Source organism: Cervus elaphus, chromosome 5 (assembly GCF_910594005.1).
Source record: "Cervus elaphus chromosome 5, mCerEla1.1, whole genome shotgun sequence".
NCBI lineage: Eukaryota > Metazoa > Chordata > Mammalia > Artiodactyla > Cervidae > Cervus > Cervus elaphus.
This window is the reverse complement of record NC_057819.1, coordinates 96,168,539-96,194,724: the sequence shown is the minus strand read 5'-3', so window position 1 is coordinate 96,194,724 and position 26,186 is coordinate 96,168,539. Positions and strand designations below refer to the sequence as shown.

The following is a 26,186-nucleotide window of genomic DNA, read 5'->3' as shown; positions in this document are numbered from 1 at the left end:
TTCTTAAGAAATATACTTAAAACTATAAGAGCTATATTACTGGTTACTTTTATGAGTAAACAGTATGTTAATTCTCTTACTTAAAAAAGTCTCTAACAATAAAAAATATCTACTGAAGGGTTTACAGGCCTTTTATCCAATAATAGCAACCAACCTATGCGTTAGATGCTGTCAACATTATCCACTTACTGGTAAAAAACAGGCTTATTGCTCAAGGCTCACAGAGACTTCCCTAGTGGTTCAGACAGTAAAGCCTGTACTGCAGGAGACCTCGGTTCAATCCCTGGGACAGGAAGATCCCCTGGAGAAGGGAATGGCAACCCACTCCAGCATTCCTGCCTGGGAAATCCCAACGAACAGAGAAGCCTGGCAAGCTACAGTCCATGGCGGTCACGAAGAGTCAGAAATGACTAAGTGACTAACACACTTTCATAGCTGGTAAAAATGATGGAGTTAGTATTAGAATCTAAAATACTCATTTCGGTTTTAGTCAACAGCTTTGTTTAATTTTTTCTGCTAATGATAAATGTATAGCTTTTCCCCACCCTTTAAAAACAAAATAACAAAAATAATAGTAAATAATAATCAATATAATTAACTTTTCCTTTGGCCACAGTGCACAGCTTGTGGGCTCCCCAACGCTCCCCAACCCAGGCCCTCAGTAGTGAAAGCCCAGAGGCCTAAACACTGGACCATCAGGGAGTTCCCAATACAACTGACTCTTAATCTTGACCTTCCTTTCTTCTGCAGTCAGCACATTTTTGATAAACAAACATGGAAGGAAAGATGAAGAGATAAAATAGATGCCTTACGCACACAAAATACTAATATCATAAACATATCCTTGTATCTTTGTCATAAATTAAAAGTGAATTAAATCTACAACATGCAAATCCTTAAAAATATAAGCTTTCAACTAAATTTCTTAAAAATTCCCCAGATTCTTAATTTCACAGTTATCAAAAGAGTCTCTCAGAAAATTCTTATCAGCCTCAGTTAACTGTCAGTAATTCTGGTCAGCACATAAGAGCTCAAGGAACAGATAATTGAAATGCAAATGCAATCTGTCTAGTTGGGTAAGTTCACTTCTTACAGGTGAGTGTTCTGTGGCCCTGAAACAACTATGTCGGAAGTGCTACCTTGTTCCTGGGACAACATAAAATCTCTGTAAAGGAAATATGAACACTTTTCCTTTATTCACCTTAATTCCAGAGAGATCCCTGGAAGTTAGCCACTACAAAGAACTACAGGATAGCACATTTCCTTTCACAGAACCTCATACTCAATCAAATTTTAAAAGTATTTATTTACTTACTAATACCACTTATATGTACTTAAATATTGATTTAATATTAACTTATTAATATTATTTGTATGTTTGCAGCATTTATTTACTTATAAATGTACTATGATAAAGCAGAATTAGACATTTTCCGGAAGTTCCTATTCAAATGCCTTATACAAGCAAAATAGCAATGTAAGATCATGTGAATAAATGCCAATTTAAATGATGCAGGCAATAAATACTACCAGTTCTCATCATTTTAGAAAAGAAATTAGCAAACATAAAATGTTATGAAAAGAGTCCATTTTGTCAAAAGAAAAAAGAATGATTATGCAAGGCACTACCCAAGTGGTTCACTGACTACAGTATTTACCTCATTCTAGCTACTAACCCAACATGTGACCTTGGGAAAAGAAATTCTCTAAATTCTAGTTTCTCTTATCCATAAAAATACCATTCTTTCACAAAAAGTACCTGACAGAACTGAAAGGCCATGTTCAATATGTTTACAAACTTCTAGGAAAATGTTTACGTTAGATGACAATAACTTCAGAGGATACTCTTCCAGAACTATCTTTGACAAATGCACAGATCAATCTAACTAGGTAAGTCTCAACTACAAGCCACCATCTTTTAAAGAGAAAACAACAGATCAAAATAACAAGTCCTTATAGTATCTGCATCCAAAGACTATAAAGCATTTCACAAATAACAATTAAAATTTGAAACTGCCATGACAAGGTTAAAAATTATGCACACAGCAAAATTAAACTAAAGTTCCACTTTAAATGACTAGTCAAAGTGCCATGTCAAACCAGCAACAAAGCTAAAACAACTCAAAAAGACTTCACTGAACTGACCTAGTAGTAGGCTTATATAATACAGCATCTTTCTTCATGAAATACACATTTCTCAAAACATTTCTCAAATCTGGCCTTTAGCAACTAAGATTCACTCTACAGCTAAGGACCAGGAGAACAGGTTTGCTTTTTCTTTTCAGAAGTCATATACCATCAGTTTTTTGTTTGTTTTTGTATAGTTTATTTTTAATAAAGCAACTTTTTAAGTTATTAAAAAAAAAAGTTGTACAATGAAAGTGGCAAAGAATTTCTACTGTAAATTAAACTGTCTCTCTTTCCAAAGTGTTGGAAAACAGATTACCAGTCATAAAGAAATATTTTCACAACAGAAAGTTACAGGCAAATAAAGAAATCTCTTTTAGGACCACAGCAGACATGACAGGCGTGGTTTAAAACTAACCGGAGCCTCAAGTCCCTTTGGCAGAAGAGTGCATGACTCACTGCTTTAGAACTCAATGGGAGAATTGGAAAATTAATTCCAATTGTCCTAAGATTTTACTTTGGGTTTGTTTTTTAAGATATCTCCATCCTAATGATGATAACTTCCATAGTTTCTATGGCTTACTTAATAAGACAAATTGTGAATAATATGAATCACAGGTAAACAAAAAGATCCTCTTTTTTCTTGGACACTGAAAATATGAGCTGCAAGATAAAGTCATATATACGGTATCATTTATTGCATAAGAGGGAGAAACATTTACACTGAAAAAATATAAACAATGAAACATGGCTGTTCTAGCTGGAAAACCAAAAATTATTATACTGATTCCTCCCTTCCAGAGACATCTCTAAATATTTTATATACCAGGGTAACTGTATCTGGAAGATACCAAGTAATTCTACTAAAAAATTAATCCATCCCAATCTCATTAAAAGTTTCGTAAGTATAGGATTATTAAGAATTTTAAAAATTGATCTCCAAATTAAGCCCAAGATTCTGCCACATGTATCAGAAACATATCCAGATACACATTTAGAAGTAAAAGCTCTCATACTTAAGTCAAATTATTTTAAACTCCTAATCAACTAGTAATCTACTGAAAAATCTCGGCTCTTAGTACACTCTTATAGCTACAAACACGAAGGGTTAGGATATGTTAGACACGTAACACTAACCTCATTCCCCGCCACATGAACCCTTCTACTTTTTAATTACGTTAAAAATAACAAAAATATAAAAATGTATCATACACTGACAAATAGTCATAAGGCCCATCAAAACCACATTTACAACATCAATTTGACATCCTTCTGAGAACATCTATTCACACTAATGCTTGATACGAGACATTATACTGACCTACCCTCTCTTAGGGCAGTACCTTACTAAAAGATCTCTTCCAAAGGACAACACAAGAGAAAGGGTCTATATAAAGAGCATTTAACACAAATTACCTTTTCCTCTCTTACTCACTTTTGATGTTCATTATTTAAAAATCACAGATTTTACTGTTTCAATGCAAACTAAAGTTAAAGAAAACATCTGTAATGTTCTCATTAGATTTTCGCAATATTTCTACTATTTTTTGCCAAATATTTCTGGCATTCATTAATTTACATTTAACTTAACTAAAACAATAAAAAAAATTCAGAAGTGTGTATATATGTATATGAACGTGTATGTATGTATACAGGTACTATACAGACAATAAGTATTTGCTTTAGAGCAGGGACACAGCTTTTTACTCCACCTTGCAAAAAAAAGGTAGAAACTAAAAACATGAAATTTTAAGATTTACTACAGAGAAATGCCTTTACTGTAGCACCAATTAGCATCAAATAACCTTACAAAACATAAGCAAGAGAAAAATGCTATGAAAAGGCAATCTAGCATTTCACAGCTTCTGCTCTCTTACTCCACCCAGTCTCCTCAGCTCAATGGCTGTTCACAGCATCCACAAATATTAGCCCATTTTAAAAAAAAGAGGTGGGAGAGGCACGGAAATAGGGCTAGCTCCATCAAAATCAAGATAAACAGAAATATTTTGTGAAAAATTAGGTTTCATTCTGATTTATAAAAATAACAGCTTTGTTTTAGGAGATAGATCCTCCCCTTGTGAACAATCCAAACAATGATCATTTATAATAGAACATGAAAGAATAAATCACCCTGAACAGAGATCACTCTTATGCTTTAATAAAAACTGCAATTTGCAACTGCCAATTATTTTGCAAAACTGTGTCCTGAAAGATACCCACGAGAGATTAAAATGTAGCTAATGCCTTAGATCCAAATCAGAATTCTTTAAGTGAAAGCTTTTAATATATTCAACATTATATCACTATCGACCTACCCAACCAGGACATTTTCCTGATTAAAAGACTGAACCCCGCAGCAATCAAGCTCTGCTGCAGCAAAAAAGGAATTAAAAAAAAAAAAAATTCAAGCAAACACTACCGTGGCAAAAGGGGAGAGATGACATTACTGGTATGAAAGGCCCAAGCACCGTCTCCTCCGCCCTAGGCTCAAAATGAAATTCACACAAAACAACCCACCCCCCAACAAAAATACAATTACCAAAAACGGCACAATTGTTTTGTTTAGCCTTTAAAACCTTATAAATCTCAAGGATTGTGTGTTAAAGTAGAGGTCGGAATAACAGTAATATCTTTCTTCTCTCCCGATTGCCTCTTAAGGAAAGGGGGAGGGGGGGACCTTGGCATGACATCGCCCATTGAGAACGGAGACCACAAATCTGGTTCTTCGCTTCCAAAGCACAATTTCTTAACCAAAAGACTGATATAGATTGGACCCAAACGGCAACCCCAAAAGAAAATCTCCTGTCTTCCTCCCAAGGAGTTTCTTGCTAAGTCACGGAAGAAAGGCAGAACAACAAATAAAGCCAAGCCACCTTTCTCTCTTGTCTCAGATACTGAAAAACCTCCTCCTCCTCTCCACTCTTCTGTTTAGAGACGTACTGTTAAAATTTGCCCACCACCTCAAAGGCATTTTCTCACCTGGGAGGTTAAGGCAGGCACTGCGTTTCCTATACGAGTGGGGAGATTCGAAGAATGGCTGAGGGCCTCGAAGCTCAGTGTTACAACGTCAAGAGGCAGCTCCCTTTGAAGGAGCCGACGGCAGAAAAGAAAACCCTGCCGGATTTGGTGGGTGGATGCTGCGGATGGTTCGGTGGGGTCAGGCCGCTCCTCCTCAGTGGGTGCAGGGGCTGAACCACCGCACAGGGGGGCCAGGGAAAGGCTGGACCATCCTTCTCAGGTCAACTCCATCCTAAGGACAGGTGGGGGACGGAACGCCTGCAGGCCGGTGGACAGTGCCGAGGCGGCTTGAGCCCGGTCCCTGAGCGCCTGCCGCGGAGTGGGGTGGGGACTGCGGAGCTTGTCTTCCGCGGACAGGGAGAGGAGAGCCGAACCCTTTCCCCAAGATCTGAGAGCGACCTGCTCTCCACGCCCTTCCTACCCAAGAATACTTTTCTTGCTAAGTCACCAAGGGAGGAAGGCGATCCCTTCCCGGGGAAGGCCGCGGGTGGAGCCGCGGCGGCCCCGGCACCCCCAGAACGCGGGCCAGGGAGGAGGGGAGCGAGGGCAGCGCCCTACCCGGTCTGTCCCCCCCTCCTCCCGTGTCTCTCACTCAACGGCCGTCGCGGCCGCCATTTTGAGAGCGAGGAGAGAAGAAGAAGGAGGAGGAGGCGGCGGCAGGGGGAGGGGAGAATGGGAGGGAGGGGACCGGCGCAGCCACATCGTCAGGCCGCCGGGCCCGGCCCGCAGCCGCCCGAGCGCGGTGGAGAAGACATAAGGGAGGGCGCAGACCCTCGTCCGTCTTACCGGAGCGCTGCACAGCCGCCTCCGCAGGGCCTCTTCCGTCCTTCACTCCCATCCACCGGCGGGGGAGGGGGAGAGGGAGAGGGAAGGGAGGAAGGAGGGAGGGAGGGAAGGAGGGAGGGGGAGGATGGCGCGCTGGGCCCGGTCCCGGGGAGGGGGAGGGGAGGGGAGCGGGCGGGCTCCTCAGCCGTTCCGGGGCTCGAGCCCAAGCCCGGCGCTCGCGGTGGCTCTAAGCTCGCGCCCGAGCGCTCCCCTCCTTCTTCTTCTCGCTCCCTGGACCCCGGGGTCGCTGCTCGTTCGCTCGCTCACTCGCTATCTCGGCCGCTGGACTCCGCCGCCGCCCCGCCGCTCCAGCTCCGTCTGTCACAGGAGCTGCCCCAACGCCCTGACGTCACCGCGCCGCCGCCGCCGCCGCCGCCGCCGCCGCCCCAGACCCGCGGGGAAGAGGGAGCGGAGGAGGGCTGCAGCGCATGCGCGGGCCGGGCCCGGCCCTGAGCCGCGCTGCCTTCCGCTTAGCAGGCTGGCGGGCCGATGCGGCTCGGCGGTGTAGAGAGGTCGGAGAGGCAGGCGGGCGGGCAAGTGTGCGCGAGAGGTGCTTATTTTCGCTCAGCACGCCTTTGCAACCTGGGCAAAGGTTCCCAGTAACCTTTTCCTAGACCCTCGTCTGACTGCTGCGGCCCCTGGCGAACTCCGTCTGTCTTCACCTCCACGCCCTGCTCTTGCTCTCGAACGGAGATCTCTCCGTTTTCCCTGGCCAACAGCAGGGACCATCTGGCACCGTGGATTGCGGGCCCCGATGGGCTTCAGAAAGCAGAGCCCGGGCCAGAATGTCGCCCCTTCTACCTTCCGCCTTCGGGTTTATTTCTCATGGACCGGGGAGAGGGCGGGGGAGTAGATTGGGTTAGTTTGGGGAGAAGAGCTGTTGAGGTTTAAAGCCTGCTGGATATGAATGCCTGGTTGTTAGAGATTTTTTAATTTGAGAATATTCGCTTTCAGATGTGATTCAGCTATTCTTTTCCTTAGTCACACATAGGCATACACACATCTGCGACTCTGGAAGTCTCGAAACTGATACCCAAAGAAAGACCTGGAACTTTATCCCTACAAGGCTTGAGCGCGCGCGCTCACGTGTGTGTGTTTTGTGTGCGTGTGTGTTTGCTATTTGGGTGGTTGAAATAGATGGCAGATAAAATCTTGGAGATTTGTAGTCAAATGCGTTCCACACAGACATTTGATTTAAAAGAGGCCAGTTTTGAGGTTCTAGATTATCCTATGTGGAATATTCTTTTATTAAGAGTTACCTAGTGTGATCATCTCATCACTAATTTATATTGTCCAAGGAAACTCTTTTCCTGAAATATAGGTTTAGGCTTGTGTTTATTGATTTTATTGTTTTCCTTTTTAGGTAAATACATTACCTTTGAGAAACTACTGGGTTAATGACAGAACCTGAATGTGTATCCTGGATCAGCCATATAAAGGAAGTGTGGCCTTGGTTAAATGACTCTCTCTAGCCCCAGTTTCTCTGTAAAATAGACATATAAATTGTAAGGCTTTTGTGAGAATTAGGAAATGCTGCATGTATATAGTATATGGCTTTAGTAGGGAGTCACAGGCAACTCATGTAACAATTACTTTTAGTTGATAGCAAAATAAGTTTCCTTTTAAGAAGGTTTTAAGTCTTTAACTCTGCAGATGTTCAAGAGGACTATGAATGAATTGCCTGGAGGATTTGGGTTCTCCCCTTCCTGAAGGCAGGGAAGGAAATCAAATGGTCTCTGGAATGTCTTTTCTGGGTTTACAGTTCTGGGATTCTCTGGTTGGGCAAGAACAACAAAATGAGGCACAAGAGTTTGGTCTGTGCCACATCCAGTAACAGTCAATAAACTTGAAATAGATTAACATCCTTTGTTCTAAGAATCCATCTTTAGTTCATTTTTTACCTTTTAAAGTGTGTATTATTGCCTAACATCACAGTATTAAAATTTAATCACCTGAGTATATCAGCTCTTTATTTCTTAAATGAATGTTCTAAGAGCCAACAGAATTGCCCAGAAATCAGAATCACATTTATAAACACTGATTTAATACAAATAGGTAGCACTAACCCCAATACCTTGAGCTCATAGACTCAAGAAATCAGAATGCTTTAAAATGTATATTACGTAATTATGAATTAAATTGAGATCACGTTTTAGTTCTATAGCAATCCTTCAACACACAATAGACTCACTTGGGAGGAATGCGTAAAAACTGTCCCTGGATTACAATTTTTCTGAAAAGAAAACTGTGTTGTGTGCTTATCTTAATATGGAGTGATGTGTTCTGGTTCTGTGCACTTTCTTTTCAGTTTCTAAAGTGATAGACTCATCTTAATAGACACTTGTCTGTTGAAAATGAAGAATTAGGCCATCTATGCTATTAATCATAATTCATAAGAAAGCCTTCTACAGAACCTACTACATCCATTCAGGAAACATTTAATAATGAATATTTTGGATGATGTTTCTTGAAAAAAAGTAAGTGTAAACATCCATTTTACTTACCATAATCTAACAATCTCCCCATTCATTTGAATTGCAAATCTTTACTTTTCCCAGCAGACATTTTCAAAATGGAAACATTTGTTTCAGTTGCTGCAGTAAAATTAGTGTTAGTTTAAACAATTCTGCAAAGAAGCGGACTGGAAGAAGCACTCTAAAAATATTACTGTTGGAGAGAGGACAAAATGTCTTCTAAAAGTAGCTCCAGAACATAAATCTGTTTACAATGGGCACAAATGTTAAAACATTATGTTGAGAATGAAACTGTCCTCTGTTTATGGGCAAACGTACATTGCTGTATGTGTGTACTTGATAGAAAGCAATTAGCAATTTGTGAGAGGGTAGCTTTCAGGCATACAGGTTACGTGTATCTGTCTGTCAGGCATATGTGTCCCATTTGAAAGAAAACCATGACCCAACTGGTCAAGACTCATTTTGGCTAAATAATTTGTGTAACCTGCATTTCCCCAAAGCATGAACATGTCAGTGAGGGCAAGTCCAACTAAACCAGTCATTCTTCATCTCAGCATCATGACACCCTCATGTGTCATGAACATTGGGAGGCCACAGAAACAAATTACAGACTATTAAAGGAGGTGAAACTCACAAGCTGGACATAGAAGAAATATTTAGAAGCAGTACTTCGTAATCTGAGATCATATGTATACATATACATATACATATGATACATACACACATATATAATAATTGTTAAAGTGCTAACATAATACAAAAAAATTCATTCTAGATGTCACTGCAGTAGACCAGGCAAACTTTCTTACCCTTTATGCTTGTTTGTATACCTTGTAAAGTAAAAAATTAATTTTCACCTAGAGGACTCAAAGCTTTATGAAGGAGGTGATGTAAAGCAAACTTTTAAAAATGCCTACAATTTTTATTCATCCATGCAACGAATATTTACCTGAGTATCTCCTATATACCAGACCCTGTGCTGGAAGCTGAAAATGTACAATGGATACAACAAACAGAATCCCTGAATTCAACGAGTTTATATTCTGATAGAAGACAGAAAAAAGGTGATAATACGGAGAAAAATGGTACTGATGAACCTATTTGTAGGACAGCAATAGAGACACAGACATAGAGAACAGATTTGTGGACACAGTGGGGGAAGGAGAGGGTAGGATGAATTGAAAGAGTAGCATTAAAATATATACATTGCCATATGTAAAATAGGTAGCCAGGGGAAATTTGCTGTACAATGGAGGGAACTCAACCTGGTGACCTCTTACAGCTCAGAGGGGTAGGATGAGGTGGGAGATGGGAGGGACATTTGAAAGGGAGGGGACAAATGTATATGTATGACTGATTGATGTTGTTGTATGACAAACCAATACGTTGTAAGGCAATTATCCTCCAATTAAAAAAATTTTTTAAAGTGAACCCTAAAATTAAAAAAAAAAAAGATGACAAGCTATGTAGGCAATAAACAACTTTGGGATGGAGAAAAATAGAAAGGATCACATGAGTTAGGGTGGTAAGAGAAGACATGTCAGAGGAATGAGTGAGAGACTTATGTAGATACAACATTCTAGATTAAGGAACAAAGGCAAAGACCCTGAGACAGGAAAATGATTGCTGTGTCCCAGGAAATTAAAGAAAGTCCAGGCAGGTGGAATGAAATGATAATGAGAAAAGAGTCCTCGACTGCAATGGTCCAGGGGATGCCCTTGTCAATTACAAACTGGCGCTTGCCAGGGGCATTTGCCATCTGCCTCTGTGGAGATTGAACCCTGTGCTGCTCCAGCTGTTGACCTTCGACATGCCCTGAAGGGAGTCCAGGGTGGAGAGTGAGGCACTCTGTGCTCCAGGGAAACTAGTAGAACAGGTCTTTAGAAAGTTAGATATATTCAAGAACTGCTTTCATGATCCCAATCCTTGCATCTCCTCGTATCTGTCAATGTTGCCCAGTCATGTCTGACTCTTTGCGACCCCATGGACTGCAGCACACCAGGCTTCCCTGTCCTTCACTGTCTCTTGGAGTTTGCTCAAACTCGTGTCCACTGAGGCAATGATGCCGTCCAACTACCTCATCTCTGTCACACCCTTCTCCTGCCCTCAATCTTTCCCAGCATCAGGGTCTTTTCCAATGAACTGGCTCTTCGTATCAGGTGGCCAAAGTATTGGAGCTTCAGCTTCAATATCAGTCCTTGCAATGAATATTTAGGATTGATTTCCTTTAAGATTGGCTGGTTTGATCTCCTTGCTGTCCAAGGGACTCAAGAGTCTTCTCCAGCAACACAGTTCGAAAGCATTAGCTCTTCGGTGCTCAGCTTTCTTTATGGTCCTCATATCTAGAAAAGCACTAAATCCCTTCGTGATGATATCAGCTCCTCATGACTAGAAGAAACCTCTTGTAAAGTAGGCACTTGATTGAATTGATCTCCCCCTTTGCCAAAATTTTATGTTGATCTTCCCCCACTACCTCTTTGGAGCAGTTCCTAAGAACCATCTGAGGTGCTGTCTCCCAGGCTGCAGTCCTCATTTGGCCCAAATAAAACTCAACTCTCACATTGTGTTTCTTTTTAGGTTGACACTTTTCATGTTTTATTCCCTGAAGAGCCCAGAGAAGAAAATAACAGGAGAGAAGATCACAGAGACAGGTAGGAATTAGATAGTTCAGGGCCTTGAGAACATAGTAAGGAGCTTGGATTTCATTTTAGAAGCTATTGATAAAGGTAAGGACCCAAAAAAAGAACACATTTTGATTATGTCTTTTGACCTTAAAGACTTAAAAAAATCCTTACCTTTTTACATATTATCTTACCTTTTTTTTTTATCTTACCTTTTTAATAAGTAAATTTTCAAATATATAAGACATAGTGGTATGTTAACCCTCATATACTTGTCACCAGGCTCTACAATTATAAACTATGGCTAATCTTGTTCTTATTTCATTTATACACTCACTCATTTCCCCTTCATATTTTGAAGCACATTCTAAATACCACATTATTTTACTCATTTATCACATTATTTTACTAATTGACAGTTTCGTATGTATCTCTAAGAGAAAAAAGACTTCTTAGGATATTTTGACGCTGCCCTTTGTGGTTTTTTAAATATTTATTTCCCTTTCAATATTTATTTTATTTATTTGGCTGTATGGGATCTTCGATCCAGCATGTGGGATCTCTTAGTTGTGGCATTTGGGATCTAGTTCCCTGACCAGGTATCAAACCCAGACTCTGTGAATTAGGAGCCTGGAGTCTTAGCCACTGGACCACCAGTGAAGTTCCCCTGCCATATGATTTTTGCATGGAGTAATTAAAAGTTTTGGAGAAATTGGACAAGCAATGCAGTCAAGCAATCTTTGACAGTAGAACTATCCTGGATTATTTGAGATCTCCCACTATTTTCTCATGAATGGTCCTTGATCCAATTAAAATGAATATCACTAGTAGAAATAATTTGCATGACATATACACAGAATGGGCAACCCTGGTAGCTCGGACGGCAAAGAATCCACCTGCAATGCGGGAGACCTGGGTTCCATCCCTAGGTTGGGGAGATTCCCTGGAGGAGGGCATGGCAACCCACTCCAGTATTCTTGCCTGAAGCATCCCCATGGACAGAGGAGCCTGGCGGGTCCCAGTCCATGGGGTCGCAAAGAGTCAGACACAACTGAGCAACTAAGCACAGTATAGCAGATACCCAGGATGGCTACAATTGCACACAGTGAAATTTAACCCAAGAATTGCATGTGGTGAAAATCATGGCCACAAAAGGATAGTAATAGGAAAAGATAAACAAGAGACTGAAAGAAAAACCCTGATAAGTAAATCAAATTTCCTTTGTAAAATTACTAGAATGTTTCCCCAGTGGAAATAACTTTATTAAAATAAAAGTGAAAATAGTAAAATTGGAACTGGTTTAACTCTGCAAAGTAGAGAATAGATCAGATAATTAATTTGACTAAATAGTCTGTTCTAATAAACACATTTGCCCTAAAAATTCACTGAAGTTGGTATAATTCTGATTAAATACTAGGGCTCACAAACACTGAGGTAACATGTCCATATATATATATATATATATTTTTTTTTTAATTTTGTGGTGGCCACATTTTAAAAAGTTTAAAGAGGTAAAATTAATTTCTATCTTTTCTTTGTACTCTTTGATATCCAGCGTATATTTTTTAAAAGTTTTTTTTTTTATGTGGACCATTTTTAAAGTCATTACTGAATTTATTACAGTATTGCTTCTGTTTTATGTTTTGGTTTTTTGGCCCATGAAACATGTGGGATCATAGTTCCCCAACCAGGGATCAAATCCACACCCCCTGCATTGGAAGACGGAGTCTTAACCACTGGACCACCAGGGAAGTCTCTCCAGTGTGTATTTAATGCTTACGACATATCTCAATCCACACTAACCACATTTCAAGTGCCTAGTAGTCCATGTGGCCAGTGGCTATCATACTGGACAGTACAGGTCTGAAGGAAAGACGATTCTAGTGGAAAAAGTGGTTTAAGCAAAGGCGTGGAGTTATAAGTATGGTAGGCAAGCAAGTTCTGGAAACAAGTGATTCCAGAGTAGATGAAAAGGAGTGTATTGGCATGTGAGAGGCGGATAGGAGGAGGGTGAAGGGGTGGAAAGGGAAGAGGGTAGAAATGTATGGACTGGAAGGACTGGACTGGAAGATTTCAAGTATGTTGATCACTAGTCTGTCCTGTTTGCTAATGGGATGCTTATAGTCATCTTTGTGAAGTCCATAAGTGCCTTCCCAGGTGGCTCAGATGGTGAAGAATCCTCCTGCAGTGTAGATCTGGGTTCAGTTCCTGGGTAGGGAAGATATCCTGGAGAAGGTATTGGCTACCCACCCCAGTATTGGGGTGAGCTACCCACCCCACTCCACTCCCATGGGAGTGGAGACTTCCATGGACAGAGGAGCCTGGCGGGCTACAGTCTATGGGGTCGCAAAGAGTCTGACACTACTGAGTGAACAAGCACACACAGACCATGAACCAATAACCTTCATCTTCCACAGAGAACTTTCTCTCTTCAATGGTGTCCTCTTTCCTCCTCCGAGTTGTTCTTCCTACTGTCCCTTCTTCCCCTATTGACAGGGCAGAGAAAGGCAGAACTGAGTTCCAGGTCTCTAAATGATGGTCCAGGAAAAACCACTAATGCTAAGTTACATCAAGACAGACCCTACATCATGGTTTTTATGCTTTCTTTTTTTCCAAAGCTTTTTTTTCTCAAACAAAATATGGTACAGAATGCACATATACATGTAAACTAAAACAGAATTTCCCTGTTTGTAGGAGTTTGGGGGCACAAACTGACACCCTCTCTGACATACCACACCAACAGGACGAAATGTCAGTCATCTCACTGTGCATCTGTGACAGCATTCAGAACTCACACGAGATTCTTCATTTTATTTATTTATTTTTTGGCCGTGCTGAACGGCTTGTGGGATCTTAGTTCCCTGACCAGGAAACTTAACCCCTGACCCCCAGCCCATGGCAGGGAAAGCAATGAGTCTTAACCACTGGACTGCCAGGGAATTATGTATTTCTTCACTTAAAAAAAATTTAGCACGTTAACTCCATCTTTCTTTAAAGTGAACAGATTGTAGCTACATATCCAGAACTTTCTATTTTTTTCCTGGACCACAGTGCACAGTCCTTAGATAAAGATAATATTCTTTTCTCTATAATCACTTTTGACACATGTATATTTAAAAGTATGCAAAATTTTGTTCCAAACTTATTCCTTATGAATTGGAGACTGTTTTAAACACCTGTGCATCTTCTAGGGCTGCAGACAGATTAATGGGAGCACTCTCACAGGTGAGACGGTAATTCATAGAGAACAGAAGCCCCATTTGTCCCACAAACCTCCACATGTTTATTTGTGAGTCTACGTTTTTCTGTGTCACTAGATATAAGTTTATTTCCTTATTTCATTTCTTTATGACTTATCCCATAGCAAAAAGAAAATGGAAAGTTCAGAAAGCATGAAAAGAGAAAGTCACAAGTAATCCCACAATTCACATATAACCACAGTGAAAAAATCATAGGCACCTTTCCATTTTTTTTGCAGATATTTAAGTCATTTTTACAAAATTGGTTTAAGTGAAGTTTTGAATCTTAATCATTTTTAATTGAAGGCTAAAAAATCAACATTTTCCCATGTCATTAAGCAGTCTTTAAAACACAATCTTTGGGATCGGGATGGGGAATACATGTAGCTCCATGGCTGATTCATGTCAATGTATGACAAAACCCACTGAAATGTTGTGAAGGAATTAGCCTCCAACTAATAAAGAAAAAAAAGAAAATAAATAAATAAATAAATCACATCACTAGCTGAAAAAATAAATAAATAAAACACAATCTTTTCAAAATTAATTTTTATTGGAGCATGGTTGATTTCCCTGACGACTCAGCCAGTAAAGAATCTGCCTGCAGTGCAGGAAACATAAGAGATGTAGGTTCGATCCCTGGGTAGGGAAGATCCCCTGGAAGAGGAATTAGCAACCCACTCCAGTTTTTTTGCCCAAAAAATCCCACGGACAGAGCAGCCTGGTGGGCTACAGTCCCAAGTGTCATAAAGAGGGGGACACAACCAAGCAACTGAGCACATACACATAGTTGATTTACAATGTTGTGTCAGATTCTGCTATACAGCAAAGTGACTGTTATACATATATATATATAGCCACTCTTTCTTAGATTCTTTTCCCATATAGGTCATTACAGTGTATTGAGTAGAGCTCCCAGTGCTACAAAAGCACCATCTTTCAGTGGTTGCTAAATTGCCGGTCACTTAGTGTTTCTCACTCTTGGCATTTTGGATAGAACAATCCTTCATTATTTTTAAATATTTTATTAAACTTTTTATTTTGAGATGATTGTGGATTGACACGTAGTTATAAGAAATAATAGAGAGATCCCTTACACCATTACCCCTTACTCCAATGGTAACATCTTGCAAAACTATAGTATAATATCACAACTAGGATATTGGCATTGATACATTTCCATCAATAAGAGGATCCTCCATGTTGCTCTTTTATAGTCACAGCTACTTCCCTTAATTGTCAGTTTAAGAATGTTATATAATTGGGGACTTTCCTGGTGGTCCTGTGCTAGATTCAGTCCCACATGCTACAACTAAAAAGGTCCTCCATGCTACAACTAAAGATTCTACATGGCTCAACTAACACCTAGAGCAGTCAAATAAATAAGTAAATAAATAAATAAATATTTTAAAAACTAACTAAATCTTAGATGAGATTTTGGTTGAAATTGCATCAAATATATATACAAAATTTGGAAGAATTGATATCTTAATATTAGTCTTCCAACCTATAAAAAATGGTGTATATCTCTATTTATTTGTATCTTCTTCCACTTCTCTCAGTAGTTTTCAGTTAGAGGAAATTACATGTCTTTCATCAGATTCATTAGATTTATTTCTCCATATCATGGTTTTTTTTTTAAATTTTGTTTTGGGAGGCTGCATGCAGGATCCTAGTTCCCTGACCAGGAATCAAACCTACACCCCCTGCATTGAGAGCACAGAGTCTTAACCACTAGACCACCAGAGAAGTCCCCATATGATGTTTTTTAATGCTATTGTAGATATTGTTTTGTTTTACAATTGCTTAATTGTAAAACAGTTCCTCTGTAAGTATACAGAAAAGCAATTGATTTGTATATATTGATCTTGTGTTTAGTAATCTTGCTAATTCATTTATTAGTTCTAGTAGGGCTTTTTTGGGTAGATTCCATAGTGTTTTCAACATGCACAATCATGTCATCTGCAAATAATAACAGTTTTACTTCTGTCTAATCATTATGCCTTGTTTCCACTATTAGGGGAAAATGGTCCACTATTAAGTACCATGTCAGCTGAAGTTTGGTTCAGATGCTCTGTATCAGATTAAAAAACTCCCTTCCATTTCTAATTTGCTGGTTTTTCAAAATCATTAATGTATGGTTTTGAATTTTGTTAATGCTTTTTTGGGGGCATCTATTGAGATAATCATATCATTTTCTCCTTTATTTTGCTAATAGGATGAATTATATTTTTTTAAATGTTAAACCAATGTTGCATTCCTAGTATTAACTCCCTTGACACTCTAAATAGTTTGTTTTGTTTGAACTTTTTACCATGGGCATATATACATATTAAAAATTAATCATTAAAAAAAATTTAATGTATGCAACTGTAAATGAGCAGGGTTAATTCTGGGCATCTATCTTAAAGGGAAAATAGGATAAATGCACAACTATGTGTCTATTCCAGGATATTCATTGTTGCTTTTTTAATAATATCAAAAAAAGTATAAACAACCCATTCACCAATAAGGAAGTGGCAAATAGATTAATTTATATCCAGGCAATGACATAGTAGTCATCCATTGAAACTCATAACTTACATCCATACATGAGCATAGAAATATGATTAGGATAGTTTTTTAAATTTAAAAAGCAGATAACAAACCATATGTGTAGAGTAATCCCGGTTTTTAAATACATACACAGACACACAGACACATACCCCAAGAAAGAGATCTAGAGGAATGAGATAGGCCAATAGAAATATTGACATTGAGAAATCTGCAAGACATACAAGTAAGTGAAAAAAATCAAACTGCAGAACAATCTATGTAGTATAATCCCATTTATGGCAAAACAAAAACATTGTATATAAATATACAGTTTTATGTGTCAGGCTTCTTAGCTGGTTAACAACACAAACAGATTGGCTAATTTAAGAAAACAACAATAGAAAGAGTTTATTGAGTAATCAGGGTTCCCCCAGAGACTTAAAGAAAATGTTAAGAATTGGGTCTCGGTAAAGCAGAAATCACGCTGCCCAAGGGAACTGCTGAGAAATGACCAATGGGGTAGGTTCCTCATGTTACCGCTTTTGGAATGAACACAATCCAATAGGTGTTTTCATTTTCCAAATCAATGTTCGAATTATAGAGAAAGAGATTTTGGATTGGCTGAGCTTGGGTTTGTGAACATGCCCATCCTTTGGCTGACAACCCAAGAGACTATATCCATTATGGATGGCTCTTTGAGCAGGCAAAAAACGGGATGATCCCTTTGGAATACAAATACACACTTTTCTCTGGGGAGTGCACAGCCTTTCACATAAACTATGAAGACATGGCACTCCCTGAATGTGTAGTTCAGCTGGTATGGAAAGGAAATTTACACTGATTACTTTTGAGCTTCTATGTTATCTGAATTTTATTACAAGGAGAATGTGTCTTTGTGTTCTCTCTGCTGATTGGGGCCAGAGCTGCCTGTGGCTCCTGTCTATGACAAATGCCAATAGGAGAAAACGAGTCCCACACAGGAAAACTGACATAGACAAGAAATAAAGAGAAGAAAGAACCTGATGGACTCTACATTCTGGGTCCAGTCATGACTGAGGTCACATCCATCGCTTCCCTTTTTAAGATTTAGAAGTGTGAGCCAGTAAATCACTGCCCCCTCCCATAATTTTTCCTCTTAAATTAGTTTGAATTTGACTTACAATTAAAAGAACTGCAAGTGGGAATAAGGAAAGATATCAATGATGTTAGTATAATCACAGTAGTAAATAAGTTGGTCAAAAATAACATTGACAAAATATAGGCCAATATTATATAGAGATATAGTTATGTATATAGTGAATAGTAATTATATAGTGAAAAGTTAACCTGTGAAATGGGAGGAAATATTTACAAATCATATATTTGATAAAGGGATTAATATCTAAAATATATAAAGAACTCCTACAACTCAGCAGTGCAAAATCAAATTACTTGAGTTAAAAATGAACAAAGGAGGACTCCCCAGGCTGTCCAGTGGTTAACACTTTACCTTCCATTGCAGGGGGTGTGGGTTTGATCCCTGGGTAGGGAGCTAAGATCCCATGTGCCTTATGGCCAAAAAAACAAAGCATAAAACAGAAGCAATGCTATAAATTCAATAAAAGACTTTAAGAAGATGGTCCATATCAAAAATTCTTTTAAAAATAATGGACGAAGGACTTGCATAGACATTCTTCAAAGGTTATATGTAAATGGCCAAAAAGCAGCATCACTAACCATCAGAGAAATGCAAATCAAAGCAACAGTGAGATATCATCTCACACCTACTTGGATCAGTTCAGCTCAGTTCAGTCGCTCAGTCATGTCCGACTCTTTGTGACCCCATGAACTGCAGCACTCCAGGCCTCCCGGTCCATCACCAACTCCCAGAGTTCACCCAAACCCATGTCCATCGAGTCGGTGATGCCATCCAACCATCTCATCCTTTGTTGTCCCCTTCTCCTCCTGCCCTCAATCCTTCCCAGCATCAGGGTCTTTTCAAATGAGTCTGCTCTTCGCATCAGGTGGCCAAAACATTGGAGTTTCAGCTTCAACATCAGTCCTTCCAATGAACATCCAGGACTGATCTCCTTTAGGATGGACTGGTTGGATCTCCTTGCAGTCCAAGGGACTCTCAAGAGTCTTCTCCAACACCACAGTTCAAAAGCATCAATTCTTCGGCGCTCAGCCTTGTTTATAGTCCAACTCTCACATCCATACACGACCACTGGAAAAACCATAGCCTTGACTAGACAGACCTTTGTTGGCCAAGTAATGTCTCTGCTTTTTGATATGCTGTCTAGGTTGGTCATAACTTTCCTTCCAAGGAGTAAGCGTCTTTTAATTTCATGGCTGCAGTCACCATCTGCAGTGATTTTGGAGCCCAGAAAAATAAAGTCAGCCACTGTTTCCCCATCTATTTGCCATGAAGTGATGGGACCGGATGCCATTATCTTAGTTTTCTGAATGTTGAGCTTTAAGCCAACTTTTTCACTCTCCTCTTTCACTTTCATCAAGAGGCTCTTTAGTTCTTCTTTACTTTCTGCCATAAGGCTACTATCAAAAAAAAAAAAAAAAAGAAAGAAACAAATAGTAAGTGTTGGCAAGGCTGTGGAGAAATTGGAACTTGAAAACTGTGCCTGTTGGTGGGATTGTATGATGCAGCCACTATAGAAAATGCTGCAGTGATTCCTCAAAAAATTAAAAATAAAACTTCCATGTGTGGATGCTCAGTCACTTAGTCCTGTCCGACTCTTTGCGACCCCATGGATTGTAGACCACCAGCCTTCTCTGTCCATAGGATTTTCCAGGCTAGAATACTGAAGTGGGTTGCCATTTCCTCGTCCAGGGGATCTTCCTGACCCAGGGATTGAACCCATGTCTCCTGAATCTCATGTGTTGACAGCTGGATTCTTTATCACTGAGCCATCTGGGAAGCCCCTTGTGGTTTTTACCATAATAAAAACATTAGCATATCAAATCTAGAAAGCACATTAAAATAATAACACTATGACCAAGAATGATTTATTCTAGGGATGTTAGAATTGTTTGACATTTGAAAATGTATTAAAACAATTAATCACATTAATTGAACCAAAAATAAAAACTATATGGTCATCTTGATGGGTGACAAAAAAGCTTTTAATAAAATTCAACAAGCACAGTAAAAATCTCCAACTGAATAAGAATCATAGGGTATTTCCTTGACATCATAAAGAATGTCCAGAAAACAACAATCGATATTAATTGAAAAGTATTTGATATTACTATTAAAACCAAGAACAAGACTAGGATGTCATTTGTTACTATTCTTATTCTTAAAATTCTGAGCTAATTCAACAAGATATAAAAAGAAAAATGTATAAAAATCAAGAAAGAGGAGACAAATTAATTTTCACCCTTTATAGAAGAATAAATGCTCATTAAAATATTTAAACAACATATAAGATTAAAAGTAAACGTTTCTCATTATTCTGTCAATTCTATATCTCAGAGGTAATCATCTTCAATAAACTTTTTTATCTGTATATTTCTGAGATTTATACTTGGATTTTGAAAAATAAAATTGGGGTAATATATTATTGTCTTGCAAAATATTTTTTTTACAGTTAGCAAAATAGTGTGGACGGGAAGATCTTCCTTATCAGGAAGATCCCCTGGAGAAGAGCATCACAACCCACTCCAGTATTCTTGCCTAGAGAATCCCCATGGACAGAGGAGCCTGGTGGGCCCCCAGTCCATGGGGTTGCAGAGTCAGACATGACTGAGGGACTAAGCGCATAGACTTCCAGGTTGGTACTAGCCATTTATCTTCTGCTCTTTAATGGCTTCACAGTATTTCATAGCATAAATGTACATAATTTAATCATACCTTAGTGATAAATTTTAAGTTGTTTAAATTTTTTGCTATTAAAAATGCTTCAGTAAATAACTTTATGCACCTATCTTTATTCACTTATGAAGGATAGTCTTTTAGAATTGAATTTGCTAAGCCAAAGGATATGCAATTTGAAAATTTTTACAGATACTCTCAAATTATCCTTCAAAAATACTTACAGTCAGAGGGTTTGAGCACACCCACTTATCCATATTTTCACCAACAATGACATATTATAATTCTTGGCACTTTTGCCCACCTGGTAAATTAAATCCCGCCTAAAGTCATTATGTGTATATTATATGATCATTTTCCTAGAAAAAAGCAAGAAGATAAGCTAGATAAAGTTTAGACTAGAGGGCCTGTTTGTGGAGGAAAGTACTTCATACCTGGAGGAAGTATGAATTGCACTCTGGAGGGCAATTTCTCTGCATGAGTGAAAAATATTAAATATATGCATCTCTTCTCACCCAGTAATCAAAATCCAGGATTTTTCCCCTTGGGAAATAAGGAAACGTATAAAGATTTAGCTGCAATAATTTTTACTGATGCATGTTTATAGCTATTAAAAGTTGAAAACAACCTGAATGTCCAATAACAAAGGACAAGTTAAAGAAATGATGGTTCATTGATATAGTCACACACAACACACCCGTGAGAAGTGATATTGTAGATTAAAATAAGTTGATAAATTAATATTTTCATGTTATAGTGCTCAATGAAAAAGACCACCAAACAACACGTACAATCTGATGTTAATAAACATATATATAGTGCTGTATTATCAATCAGATTAATTTTGATCAAATTCAGTGTGCTCTAAAGGTAAATTCATTTTGAAGCTCAAGCCAAAACACCAACCCAAATGTAAGCTGAGCACCTGACATCCTAGCTAAGTTAACAAGAATGGATGCAAATATAAAACTCAGAGATAATCTGGACATCAAAAGAAATGCCTGTTCTGGGACCTGAAAATGAGGTTTTTTAATGAAATTAACAGCTGTTTGAATAACCTCTCTCTGTTTACAAAGAACACAAACTCTGCCAGCATATCTCAGGATTGTTATAAGCGCCCCTGGGGACCCTGGGGACCCTACACTGCACCTGTCATTTAGAAGCTTATCCACTGGTTGGAAGAATCCAAACAAGATGCTTTCAGCTCCACATTGCAACGTCCTCAGTAAAAAGGAGGGCCAGTGTTTGCTCTGTGACAATTCCCTGTTTTCCCAAACCATGAATCAGCCCCATTGTCCCCACCCGCCTCTGTGCATCATTCATTCTGTTCATCACAGCTAATGGCCAAAGCAGGAACACAGCAAAGAAACCCAGACTCTGGGCAAAGAAAAAAACACGAGGCCCCAGTATTTAACTCTGTTTGTAAAGAGAGAATCAAGATTTCACAAGGGCTGCTTCAGAGAAATGGCTGGAAATGTGTCAAAAGGCTAACTAATTTCACAGAAAGTATCTAATTTACAAAATAATACTTGGCAGTGGACCAGCATTTTTCATCCAAAGGTGGAGGTGTTTCCAAATGTAATGTGAGTGTGTAAAGATGTTCTGGGCACCACACCTTCTTAGACTTTTCCTTACTTCCTTCACTGGCTTCCCTTCTACTCCAGTTTCTTCCTTCACTCCTTCCTGTTCCTTCCCAGTTGGAAACAAATGCTAGTTTAAGCTGCGTAATACTCTCTCTTGTTCTTCTTATACAAGCTGTTGTTCACTCAGCTGGCCTAATCCTTTCATGCAATTTATTTTATAAATAACAAAAGGGGAGAGATTTTTTTGTCTCCCAGTTATAGCACCCATTGCCCAAAAAGTCAGCTCTCTTTTTATTTTTTTTTATTTTTCAGCCATACTGCGTAGCAGTAGGGATCTTATTTTCCTGACCAGGGATCGAACCCAGAGCCCTGCATTGGAATTATGGAGTCCTACTCCAGTATTCTTGCCTGGAGAATCCCATGGACGGAGGAGCCTGGTGGGCTATAGTCTACGGAGTCGCAAAGAGTCGGACATGACTGAGCGACTTCACTTCACTTCACTAACCACTGGACTGCCAGGGAAGTCCCCAGCTCTCTTTTTAAATCCCCATAAGTCAGTTCAAGGCCAGGTCTTTCTACTCTGTGGTAACTAAATTTACCTCCATTGTAATAGTTAGGACTCTTGGGTTGTAAGTAACAGAAACCCAGTTGAGCTAGTTTCAGGTAAAAGGGCAATTTTTAAAGGACAGAGAGGTGCTTTCACTGCACCAAGACAGATAGGAAGCGAGGCCACTGGAAGGGTCTGGAACCAGGAACAGTAAAGCAGTCTTGAGCGCCTACCTCTCCCCTCCCCCGACCTTACTCCTTTTCTCTCTACGTGTCTGTTTTTCTTTCTCCTTTGACCCACTTAACATGTGGGTTAATAAGGCTGCTGTATAGCTCCCAGTCCACACGTTAAAATTCCAGCCAACTACAGAATGACGATCTGTTTCAGTCCAGTCCTCAATTCCCCAAAGAAACAATCTCACCATCAACAAGGGTGGCTTGTCCCCCTCTGGTACAAACAGCCCTGGCGGGGGAGGCGGAGTCAGGTGGTAGCAGAATGGCTCCTAAGGGCCCCCTCTGATGATATGCTATGTGGGTGTGCTTCCCAGGGGAAAAGGAGTGGCTAGTGGGCAGAAGAAATGACCAAAAACATAAGCCAGATCACTTTATTGCTTTGCTCTTGAATTATTTAGTGACAGATTTTTTTTTCTTGTTGAAGCTCAGCAATATACTTTAAAAAAAAATCTCTAATTACATTTTCATACAATGAAGTTTGCATGACCATGGCCAGTTCATGGCTGGGTTGAGACACATGACTGCTTCTCACGGGTAGTCCAAATGGCAGTCCTCCTGGATCTCAACTGCACCAAATGACTTTGTTTCTCCATTTTCCAAGGACCAGTGAGCTCAAAATGAAGTATTGAGTATAGACTTCTGCTTCCTGTGCTCCTGAGTACCAGGCAGATTTATGAAACTAACCTGGATCCTGGAAAAGGCAGCTCAGTGTTTACCAAAGGTCAATAATGTATTGAAAATAGCATCAAAAGCTTTGTCATCTTAGCTGAATGTTTAACTTCTCTGAGTCTCTTTATCTGTAAAATAGGAATAATATTTTTATTACTACTTTTCAGGGTTGACTATGAGTCAAAGAGATTATATAAACAAAAGTACTTTGTAAACTATTAAAAATAATAGTGCAACTATGTCATGTATAACTCCCAAGTATCGCTAGATGTTGGTACAAATAAGGGAAAGAGCTCTTATATACCATATAATATGGCAGTTAAGAACAGGGTGGTTCTTAATTTCCAGCAAATGGTGGAAATTTGCTGAAATTCCACCATTCAACAAAAGGTGCGGGAAAAACTGGACATCAGTATGTGAAAAAGACTGAGCGACTAAACAGCAACAATGCAAGAAAGAACCTTGATCTGTACCTTGAGCTCCACACAAAAATGAAATGAATCATAGACCCAAACATAAATATAAAGCTATAAACCTTCTAGAATAAAAATAGAGGAGAAAATATTTGTAACTTTGTTGTTATTATTCAGTCGCTAAGTCACATCTTACTCTTAGTGACCCCATGGACTATAGCCCACCAGGCTCCTCTGGGCTATAGTCCGTGGGATTTCCCAAGCAAGGATACTGGAGTAGGTTGCCATTTCCTTCTCCAGGGGTTCTTCTCAGACCAGGGATGGAACCCTTGTCTCCTGCATTGGCACACAGATTTTTTATCGCTGAGCTACCAGGGAAGCCCATTTGTGACTTAGAGTTGGGTAAAAATTTCATAGATAAAAAGGACAAACCATGAAAGAAAAAAATTGATAAATTATACTCATTAAAATGAAAACTTCGGCTCTTAAAGAGTCACTGTTAGGAAAATGAAAATGCAAGACTCGAACTGGAAGAAAATATTTGCAAAACATCTAATAAAAGATTTGTATTAGAAACAAAAAGATTTTATTCAGGTCATATAAAGAACTCTCACACTCCATAAGATGAAAACAACCCATTTTTAAAATGGTCAAATAATTTGAACAGACACTTTACCAGATAAGAGGAAAAGATGGTAAGTAAGCATATGGGGAAAAGTTCAACATCATTAGCCATTGAAAATTGGCTTGGGTTGCCGTTTCCTTCTCCAACGCTTGAAAGCGACAAGTGAAAGTGAAGTCACTCAGTCGTGTCCAACTCCTAGCGACCCCATGGACCGCAGCCTACCAGGCTCCTCCGTCCATGGGATTTTCCAGGCAAGAGTACTGGAGTCGGGTGCCATTGCCTTCTCTGACTATTCAGTAATAAAAAGGAGCAAATGCTTGATACACTGACATGGATGGATGAATTTTTAACAAATTGTGCTGCCTGAAAGAAGCCAGGCTCCAGTGATTCCATTTGTATGACAGTCCAAAAAACTCAAAACTATAGCCCATCAGTTGCCATGGTCTAGGGGTAAGGGTTTGGAGTAGACTGCAGAGGGGCACAAGAGGACTTTTGAGTTGATAAAACATGTTGCTCTATCTTGATTGTGGAGGTAGTTACATGACTGTGTGTGTTGGACAAAGCTCGTGGAACTGTACACCTAAAAAATGAATTTTACTTTGTCTGAAGTATTCCTCATTGAACCTGATTTTTTTAAAAAAAAGAACACAGTTGGTCAGTTCCTCAAAAAGCAAAGTCAGCATGTGACCTAGCAATTTCATTCCTAAATATATACCCAAAAGAAATAAAAGCTGGGACTAAAACAAACACAGCCACATGATTCATAATAGGCAAAAAGTGGAAACAACCCAGATGTCCCTCAAGAGATGAATAGATAAACAGTATGTTGTATATACAAATGATGGAATGTTATTCAACCATTAAAAAGGAATGAAATTTTGATTCATGCTACAATGTGGATGAACCTTGAAAACATTATGCTACATGAAAAAAACACATACCAGAGGGACTGTGTGGCAGTCCAGTGGCTGACTCCATACTTCCACTGCATGGGGCCCAGGTTCGATCCCTGGTCAGGGAACTAAGATCCTATGGCCAAAAAATATATATATATATACACACACATATATCTCCTTTATCCGTTCATTCGTTGATGGACACTTGTTTCTCTATCTTGGTTATTGTGAATAATGCAGCAATAAATGTGAGTGCAGAGGACAGGTATTGTATGATTCTACTTACATGAGGCACCTAGAAAAGGAAAATTCATAGAGACAGGAGGTAGAAAATGGTCACCAGAGGCCAAAGGAGAGTGGAATGGAGAATTCTTATTTATTGGGTACAGAGTTTCTCTTCAGAATGATAAAGGAGGTTCTGGAAATGAGAAGTGGGGATGGTTGCACAATATTGTACTTGTACTTAATGCCACTTAAAATTATACATTAAAACAAAAATTGCTTCTGTATTTCTCTGGTGGTAGAGTGGATAAGAATCTGCCTGCCAATGCAAGGGACAGAGGGTTTGAT

The 26,186-nt window shown here is 39.3% G+C and overlaps 1 protein-coding gene across 2 annotated transcripts in view; it reads right to left on the bottom strand.

Moving 5' to 3' along the window:
- The window catches only part of PAFAH1B1 (platelet activating factor acetylhydrolase 1b regulatory subunit 1), a 64,676-nt gene extending 58,613 nt beyond the window's left edge, over positions 1-6,063 (bottom strand). Inside the window, exon 1 of one of the 2 annotated variants that reach the window (XM_043903393.1) lies at positions 5,932-6,063. The gene's annotated coding sequence lies outside the window, so the exon portion shown is untranslated. Of the gene's footprint in view, positions 1-5,106; positions 5,378-5,931 lie in introns of those variants that run through there. The other variant, XM_043903394.1, reaches the window with a different exon arrangement.
- Positions 6,064-26,186: the final 20,123 nt, after the last annotated feature.